The sequence below is a fragment of the Amblyomma mixtum genome, chromosome 4, assembly GCF_055824585.1.
Source record: "Amblyomma mixtum isolate Tamu chromosome 4, ASM5582458v1, whole genome shotgun sequence".
NCBI lineage: Eukaryota > Metazoa > Arthropoda > Arachnida > Ixodida > Ixodidae > Amblyomma > Amblyomma mixtum.
Window position 1 is genome coordinate 2510098 of NC_143015.1, and position 9611 is coordinate 2519708.

Genomic DNA, 9611 nt, shown 5'->3' on the forward strand with positions numbered 1-9611 from the left:
GCAGTGTAGTTCGTTGCCGCCCGGGGCGTCCGCGGGCGGCGTCGTTGCCGTAAGCTCGACAGTCTCGCTGATTGCTTCAGAGGCTTGCGACTCGCAGTCGGAAGGCTGGAAAATTGAGCAGCGAGCGGCTTGCCTGCGCGTCGTCTGCCACTTCTTTCGTGCACGGTCGGGGCAGACTCGCTGGCGCTCTGAAGAGCGCGGCCACATCCTCGCATGTTCACGGTAAGAGTGGATCACCCTGTACATGCGCTTTGGGTTTACATTACGGCCTTACTAACGCAAATTTTGTATATCCGGGGAAGGAAGTATGCGCAGCGGAGAAGCGAAAATGTTTCTGCACTGCCAAGCACGCTAGTCGAGTGGAAAACCTGGCAAAAGTATTGGACATATGCGCGCTGGTACATAACCCGCTCGCTGAGTCGTGAGGCTGATGAACATTAAACCCTGTGAACCCAGGCGTACTGTTTCTTTATTTATTTCATTTATTAATCCATCTTTGTACTTAATTTCTGCGAGAATATTAGCTCTACAGAATATCGTAAGGCCTGTGGCCCAAATGTGGTGCTCCGTGTGAGTGGTGCCGAACCACAGGCGCGACACAATCATTACCGCATCACGACACAACAATACTAATTCGTACTTCCTGCGTTTTGCTTCGCCGGGACCGCGTATGTCATCGCGAAGATTGCTCCTCGCGCAACTCTCCCGTCACATGTGAACACAAAGTTAGCAGAGCGTCTGCTCCGTCGGTGCCCCGACTTTCCACGGTTCGCCGCTGAGGAGGTGGCCTCGCGCTTCCAAACTTGAGCTTGAATTCCCTATAGATTAGGGTCGCGGATGGTCGCTTTGCGTTGCTTGAAAGCAGCGCCATGGCGGCGGAAAAGAGGATCTTTCAAAACAAATAAGTTAATATATGTGCTGTATTTTTTTCATTGTGTAAATAAAACGACACGCAAACTTGCACTTACTAGTTTCTATTTAGGAAATGCGAAAAATAATGCAAATATTTTTTTATGATGCTGATATGTTCAATCCAAGTCAAGGCTATCCACACAGGAAGTTGCCGCCGCTAACAGCTGATTACAGCTGATTTCCGCCATTTCAACCGGACATGACGTCATTAACTAGCACGTGGCCTCTGACGTCACGCGTATAACGTCATGTTTTTTTGACCAATTACAGTTTCCAGCCTACCTACCCGCAAACGCTAGTCCCCTTGAGCGTGCATTGCTTTATTTTTGTGCATAAGTTCTGCGCTCGCTTTGGCGCTATCTGTACAAGAAATGCTTTTCACATTTTTTGTTATTGACTGCTACGTGCGGCGCAATCTCGGGCCGTACCCGCAATGGTAACTTTCGCAAATGTAATTCTTTTCAATTTTGTTTATGTCCGCGTCAATAAAATATACTGCCTAAATAAGAAAAGTGTTACCACGATTCCAATTCTTTGTGACTTCTTTTTAGAACCAAAATTGCAAACCTGTTTGAGGAGATCAGTAATTTGAACCTCCCGCTATTTTTGACATCAATCGAGGCGAGCGCGCTAAGCCTAGCCGCTTTGTAAACATTGGAAGCAATCTGAAAATTTGGCGTGTTTTATCGTTAAAATTCGGTTGTTCAGGCAACTTAAGCCAAATCGAAAGCCTCGTGCGGGTTTAGTTTGCGTGAGCGTGAGCCACAGAGTAGCGGCAACGACAAATCGGTGATGAAGCGACAGGGCCCGCTTCGATGGGCGCCGCCATGTTTACCCAGCGTAAAGCGACTTTTGGGACGCACGCTATTTCGCCGATTTAGCGTTAGCGTCGCCCGCTCACCCAATCACCCAAGGTTGCGTTAGCGTTCTGCGCATGCGCAGTAGCGTCCCGCTATTCACCTATGACCCAAACCGACAGGGTGATCCTATACTAGAACTCTCCAATGGCTACAAAGACATCCAGAAGTGTAGCAGCTTGCACTGTGACACGAGTTGCAGTTTGGGGTAAAATGAGATGGCCACTGCAAACCACCGTTGGTACAAGCGTCATATGAACGGGAGATGACTTCAGTAATTCAATATGAAGGTCTTCACCGATAATCAGGCTAAGGTTGTGTTCATTGATATAATCCAGCAAGTGGAAGAAATCGCTGCTGTAAACATGACTGAAAAAAATATGTTCTTTGTGGCATAATTTTTAGACATTCTACATCATCACATATGGAAGAATATTCAGATTTTAATACCGCAGCTAAGAGCGTGTTTATTAGTATTTCCATGCCGCCATCGCGTTTTTAGAGAATTCCCTATAGTCGAAATTTCCGGAGCCCTTCACTAAGGCGTCCCTCATAGACTGAGTCGTTCTGGGACGTTCAACCCCCAGAAACCAAACTAAACCATACCATGTCTAGCTGTCCGGTTTAGATAGAAGATGGTTGGTTTATTGGGTTTAACGTCCCAAAGCGGCTAAGGCTATGAGAGGCGCCGTAGTGGAGGGCTCCGGAAATTTCGACCACCTGGGGTTCTTTAACGTGCACTGACATCGCACAGTACACGTGCCTCGAATTTCTTCTCCAAAGAAATTCAGGGTTTAGATAGAAGATTTGGCAGCCTACCCCTATGTACCTTCCAAGGGCGCTGTATCGTCTTGTCTTTCTTTGTCCGTGTCTTAGGAGTGCGCTGTGTTTTTCCTCAAGATGAACTGCCAACTAGCCCGCTCTTCCACAGCGCTGTATCGTCTTGCCTTTCTTTGTCCGTCTCTCAGGAGTGCGCTGTGTTTTCCCCCAAGATGAACTACCAACTAGCCCGCTCTTCCACAGCGCTGTATTGTCTTGCCTTTTTTGTCCGTCTCTTAGGAGTGCGCTGTGTTTTTCCCCCAAGATGAACTACCAACTAGCCCGCTCTTCCACAGCGCTGTATCGTATTGCCTTTCTTTGTCCGGCTCTCAGGAGTGCGCTGTGTTTTTATGCGAAGCATATTACTAGAGCTACACTACAGCCCGTCGAGCGCGGCGGTGACCTTTAGCGTGACCACGTGACACCACGTGACAACATGACGTCACAGCAGAGGAGAGATGGGCTGCCGGCTCGCGCGGTCGGCCACGGCGGTGGAAGCTCCACATCAGAGGCGCGGCGGCTGACCACGTGACAAATTGACGTCACAGCAGAGGAGATATGGGCTGCCGACTCGCGCGGTCGGCCGCGGCGGTGGAGGCTTCACATCAGAGGCGCTGCAGCTGAGCACGTGACGCTACAGCAGCGGTATAAAGCTGAGCTTGCCTCGCTCTCCGGGCACTTACGAGGCGGCCAGGTGCTGGGATGCCGCCTAGAAGCAGGGTTGATTTGAACGAGAAGCGAAAGCTTTAGCGTGCCACAGAGACCGATGAAGAGCGGGATGAACGTCTGGCTAAGCGGCGTGCTCAATATGCGGCTCGGCGACAACGTTCTACAACAACTGAAGACCAAAGCGAGGAATTTGTCAGCAATGCTTCCACTAGTGCTGCCACCGAGTCCGTCAGTAGTTCTACAAGTTCGGAACGCTGGAATGCTACGAAACGGAATAGGCGTGCCCGGGAAACTTCTGAAGAGCGACGGCAGCGACTTGAGAAAGAACGACCGAGGCGAGAAAGGGAAAAGTAGACGCGAAGGAAACGACGCGCTGAAGAGGCGGTTAGCCGTTTGCAAACCAGCGAGGCTGTTGTAGAAGAACGTCGTGTGGAACATGCCAGACGAGTGGGTGAATTTGAGTCTGCAACGCATGAGTTTACCAGACGTTTCGTTAACAATCCGTTTGGCTATGCATGTTCGGTGTGTGACCGGCTATGGCATAAAGACAAACTTACGCCAGTGACTTGCGTGATGTTTCCTACGCTAATTCTAGCCTATCCGGATTGGAACTAAGAGACTTTAGCCAGTGCTGTGGTGTGCAATACGTGCAAGGGTAGCCTCCGAGAGCAAAAGATTCCACTGTATAGCGTTTTTAACGGTTACAAGTACCCGCTGATGCCAGAGGGACTGCCGCGTTTGAATTGTCTGTAATGTCGGTGGACACCCGAACCGCACCATAAGGGAAGGGAGAAACGCCACCACCCCTTCGGCGCGATGCCTTACGGTGCACTGCGCCTATCGCGTCTGCAAGACTTGTGGCGCTTCGGCTCCGTCATTTTTTGACAGGAGCCACGACTCAAATCATTCGATCCCATCAATTTCGCTCCCTTTGGATTCGGCAAGTTCATCGGCACCCGTGGACACCAAATTGATTTAGGTGGGCCCCCTTTTACAAATTTTAACGCGGTTTTTCCTTCCCGCCTCCGGCGCCGACGCTAAGCCTAACGGCTGCGCCGGCGTTCGGCTGTGAGGGAGCCGCTTCTTTCGGCAAGATGGAAGAAACAGTTCTACAACGCGGCTATGACCCGGACGCCATGTCTTGGTCGACCGTTCCCGTCACTGTGGAACCCAAATCGGCACCCGCGGACTCGATCCGCAATGCAAATCTTCTGCGTCTGCTTGAGCGCCGGTCCAGACGCGAGGCCAAGATAGCGGCGAACGCCACGCCAACCACCGACAAGGCTGCTGCTACCCGCCAAGCTCCCGCCTCGCAAAAGGCGAAGGAAGCCGGCCCAAAGGGCCGCAACCCAGTTACCAAGTGGAGGCCCAAGCCTTCACCAAAATTTCACCTAGACGACTTTGTCATCGTCATAAAGCCCCGGAAGTCATTGGCCATCCGGGACGTCTTTCAATACGGCGAGCTCGGTGCCGCGTTCGGCGCTCTCCTCGGGGCGCCTAAGGCGCCCACGTCGCAGATCGTCTGCTGGGAGATTTTTCCATCAAATCGACCAAAGGAGATGTGCCTCTCGCCGGCCATCTCAAAGAACATGAAGAGGACGTCTGCTATGGAGTCATTACGGTGGCCAACTATGAGACGTCCGAATCTCTTCAACCTAGCCTGCTCTGGAGGAGCGGCACTCTACTGGATATCCGCAAGTTCGACAACTCAAACAAGGCCCGGCTCACTTTTGCCGGCACGGTGAAGCCAAGATACGTCCACTACAACTCTGAAATGTCTCAGTGCAGCCGTATTTCCGCACTATTCCGGCCTGCAGCTTGTGTGGAACTGTCGGCCATCGGGCAGACGCTTGCCCCAACCCAGCACAAGATACGTGTGGCCTGTGTGGGCAGCAGGCACCCATAAAAGAGGGGGTGCGGGCCCCTCACCAGTGTATGCCCAAATGTGCAGTTTGTGGTGGTGGCCATGCCACGAACTCGCGGGACTGCACTGCAAAATACCGTCCCAACAAGCCAGCCGCCCCTAAGGGCGGGAAATCCAGCGTCACAGGCAGGCAGCCACATCACCCTGGTAGCGTCGGCAGCGACGCTTCAAAACGACAGACGACGCCTACCAGCGGGAAGGACGTCACGGGCTGTCAAGTGCCACCACCGCCCCCTACGGCGGCCAGGAGAAGCAATCCCGCTCCCAAGACAAGAATGGCGCGGCCGGTTCCTGGGCCAACGCTGTCAAAAATGGCAAACAGGTGAGCGGTTCGGGCAGGGTTGCCTCCTCCTCCCTCCCCCTCTCCCCTGCCTTTCGCTCGGCGGCTGACGCTGACCTCCACAACCTTGTAGCTTCTCTCCGGGCCCAAAATGAGATGCTACTTGCCAAAATTGAAGCCTTAGAGGCTAGAACAACTCTCCCTCCCCCTAGTAACCCCGACACAGAGGCTATGGAGAGCGAGACGGCGGCGACACCGGCTCTGGAACCTTCCCTTGCCGAACTCGAAGCCCGTCTCAATGCCAAATTTGACACCTTGTTGGAGACAGCGATGGAAGGCCTCATAGCTCGAGTCATGGAGGCTATCCCCTCTATGATCGCTCAACACGTCGCGACAAACCCCCGCCTTTCTCGCAGAGCCGGTCCCCTTAAGGACGTATCTGGTCGGCCCTCCAGATTATCCCGGCGAGTCAATGACCTCGACGATGACGAAGACAGCTGCCCCCTCCAGGTGCTGAGCTTCAGCCCCTGGTATCTGGCTCGGGGGCAGCCTCACTACCACCTATCACGTCAAAATCTGAGCATGGCGGGACACCCTCGGTGTAGGCGCTCCCCCCTTTCCAAATCGGCTTCCCCCATTACGATTACTCAATGGAACTGTCGGGGGCTCCGGTCCCGTAACAAGACAAGACCGCCGACCTCCGGCTTTTCCTATCAACCTTTGAGCATTTGCCAGTGGTGGTTGCCCTCCAAGAGCCAGGGAAAGGCGCCACACTAACAAATTATACGACGTTCCAGCAGGATCCCTCGTCTTGTCTCTGCGTTCATAGAAATTATACAGCCAACCAGGTCGACTTAGACATACAACTTGAATACTCCTATGTAATGGTGACCCTCCTCCCACTCCGCAAGCAGGACCCACCGTTACACATACTCAATATATACTGCAATCCGAAATTGCCGAATGTATCATTCGCGGACCTCTTTAGCCGCGCGCTGAGAGTTGCGGGTCGGGACCCCCTCCTGATTGTGGGCGATTTCAGCGCTCCCTCTCGGATGTGTGGTTACTGCCGTGAAGAGAAGCGGCGACGCAAGTTGGCGGAGCTTGCGTCAACGCTGGGCCTCACTCTTCACACTGACCCCATCCATCCAACTCGTATAGGCAACTCCGTGGCAAGGGATGCGTGTCCGGACTTGACCTTCACCCACAACATTCAGTATGCAGACTGGGTCAACACCGAGGAAACCCTCGGCAGCGACCACTGCCTCCTGAACACTACGATTAGGACCTATCCTTTCGCGCGACCAACAACACAAGCCCGACTTCCAGATTGGACCAAGTTCAGGCAAAATTATAACACTGCCACACCAATACATGAACAAGGCTACCAGTCTTGGTCAGAACAATTGGTCTCTAGCGTTCGCTCCTCCGAAACTCAAATTCAGCTCTCAGAGCCGGTTTCTGATGTGGACAACCACCTGCTCCACCTCTGGGAGGCCCGGCATTGCCTCGTCCGTCGGTGGCGCCGGCAGAAGCACAACCGGAAACTTAAAGCTCGCATCGCCGAGCTGACTCAACGAGCGACTGAGTATGCGGCCCAACTCGCCGACTCCAAGTGGGTGGCACGATGCAACACGGCCGCGCGGCAAATGTTAAGCCGGAACACGTGGCGACTTTTTCGCGCATAAACACGCACGCGCGATAACAGAATACTTATGCCATAACGACACGTTCATGTATTCGTACTTTCCCCTCGTGATCAGAGAATGGAATCGCCTTGATCCCTCAATCATAAATGCAACCACATTATCTCAGTTCACGTCACGGATAGAATCCTTATCAATTAACGAATAATGCAGTTTCACTGACATACTCAACCGCCTCTCATCACTTCATTAGATTGTTAATTAATCGTGAAGAAAGTCTCTCTTATTTTTTCCACTGTTGTGTTCCCATGTGCTCTAATTGAATTCCTTATGGCAATGCTCCACCCGACTCCTAGATATGTATTTTTCTTTTTCCTTGCTAATGTTTACCTTTTCTTTTATTTTGCTTGTTCCTTTCTGTTCACCTGTGTTTGATTTGTATTCACTTGTTTTTTGTTTGTTTTTTTAATTCCAGAGTGCACTGCTCAAATTTTTATCATGTTTGTCATTTTTGTTCGCCCACCTGCTATGGTCCCTGATGGGACTGGCAGTATTGTAAATAAATAAATAAATAAATAAATAAATAATTGACCCCACGCAAACACGCACGGAAACTCAAAAACACCTCCAAAGAGCCGTACACAGCTTTCAGGGCAACACAACTCAGCTGGCGCACAAGCTCCGGGACCAGTACTTGTGCACCAACCAGGACCCCCGTGGGACGGCGTACTCTTATGTAGGTTCTGAGAACGTTGAGCTGGATCAACCGTTCCAGCTCCATGACCTGAGGGCGGCCCTGGCAAAAATGAAACGTGGCATCGCTCCGGGTCGGGACAAAATTACAGTCAAATTGTTAGACAACCTCCACGACCCGACATACTTGTCTTACTGAATTACATTAACTCAATCTGGCTTGGGGAAGTGCCACTACCCATCGAGTGGAAGACCGCCCTGGTCACCTTCATTCCTAAAGCTGGCAAGGCCATCAACACGGACAACCTCCGCCCCATCTCTCTGACTTCCTGTGTGGGCAAACTCATGGAGACGATGGTACGCGACAGGCTGTCCGAGTTCATGGAATCCAAACATATTTTCGCAGACACCATGTTCGGGTTTCGCCCACACAGATCTGCACAGGATGTCCTGCTACAACTCAATCGGGCTGTCCTCGACCCCGTCGAATGCCCTCACAATGATAAGGTCGTACTCGCCTTGGATTTGAAGGGAGCATTCGACAACGTTACCCACGAGATCATTCTCACCCACCTCTCTCAAACTAACTGCGGCAGAAACGCCTTTCAATACATTCGGCAATTTTTGACAGACCGACAATCTTACATTCGAATCCAGGATAAAGAACATGGCCCTTTTCATTTAGGAACCAGGGGTACACCACAGGGCGCGGTGCTCTCTCCCCTTTTATTCAATCTGGCTATGATGCGCCTACCGGCCCAGCTGGGCGCTGTCGCCGGTGTACAGCTTGCGCTGTACGCCGATGACATCACCCTGTGGGCCACACAGGGTTGCCTTGGAGACATTGAGGCCACCCTGCAGGAAGCGGCGACCATAGTGGACCGTTATACTCGCCGCTGCGGCTTCCAATGCTCCACACAAAAGTCTGAATTTGTGCACATACGCCCCTCACCAAAGTGCACAGCCAAAATTTCATTGTCTCTTGAGACAGGTCCAATCCCTGAAAAAATCGAAGTCCGGGTACTGGGGCTCTTTATACATCAAGACAGACGGTCAGAAACAACATTGGCCAAACTCCGTCAGGTGGGGGACCAGGTGGGCCGCTTAGTCCGCCGGGTTTCTAACAAGCGCGGGGGGTTACGATGTAAGGACGCCTTGCGGCTGGCGCATGCATTTGTAACGAGTCGAATTCTATATTCGACTCCATACCTCCACCTGCGGAAGCAAGACGAGGATTCACTCGAAGTCATCCTCCGCAAAATTATTAAGCGGGCTCTGGACCTCCCCGTGACCACCTCCAACAAGCGCCTCCTGGGGCTGGGCATGGTGAACACATTTCGGGAGCTCCGGGAAGCTCACTTCACCAACCAATACACGCGTCTCTCAAAGACATCGTCGGGTCGCCGCCTTCTTGCCCGACTACACATCCAACACACCACTCTCATGGAAGAGCGCGTACGTATTCTATCCCAGTGGAGATGCGCCCTCCACGTGCGCCCTCTTCCCGCGAACATGAACCATGAGGACCGTAATGGCCGCGCCTGGCGCGGGCGGGAGCCCTGGCCCGCCACTATGGATCGAAACCAGGCGTTTTCTACGTGGATGCCTCCGGCCCCCACCATGGGGGATGGTTCACGGCGGCAGTCGTCCACGAATCCAAAACAGTGAACGGCCTTACTTTCCGAGCCCCTGATATAACACACGCGGAGGAGGTCGCCATTGCGTTGGCTGCATCTCATTCCAATTCAAAAACAATTATTTCCGACTCGCGAGGGGCATGTCGGAACGTCGAGCAGGGCTGGGTACCGTAT

The 9611-nt window shown here is 52.5% G+C and overlaps 1 pseudogene; it reads left to right on the plus strand.

Moving 5' to 3' along the window:
- The first annotated feature begins 3290 nt into the window (after nt 1-3290).
- LOC149345491 (uncharacterized) lies at nt 3291-4010 on the plus strand (annotated as a pseudogene).
- Nucleotides 4011-9611: the final 5601 nt, after the last annotated feature.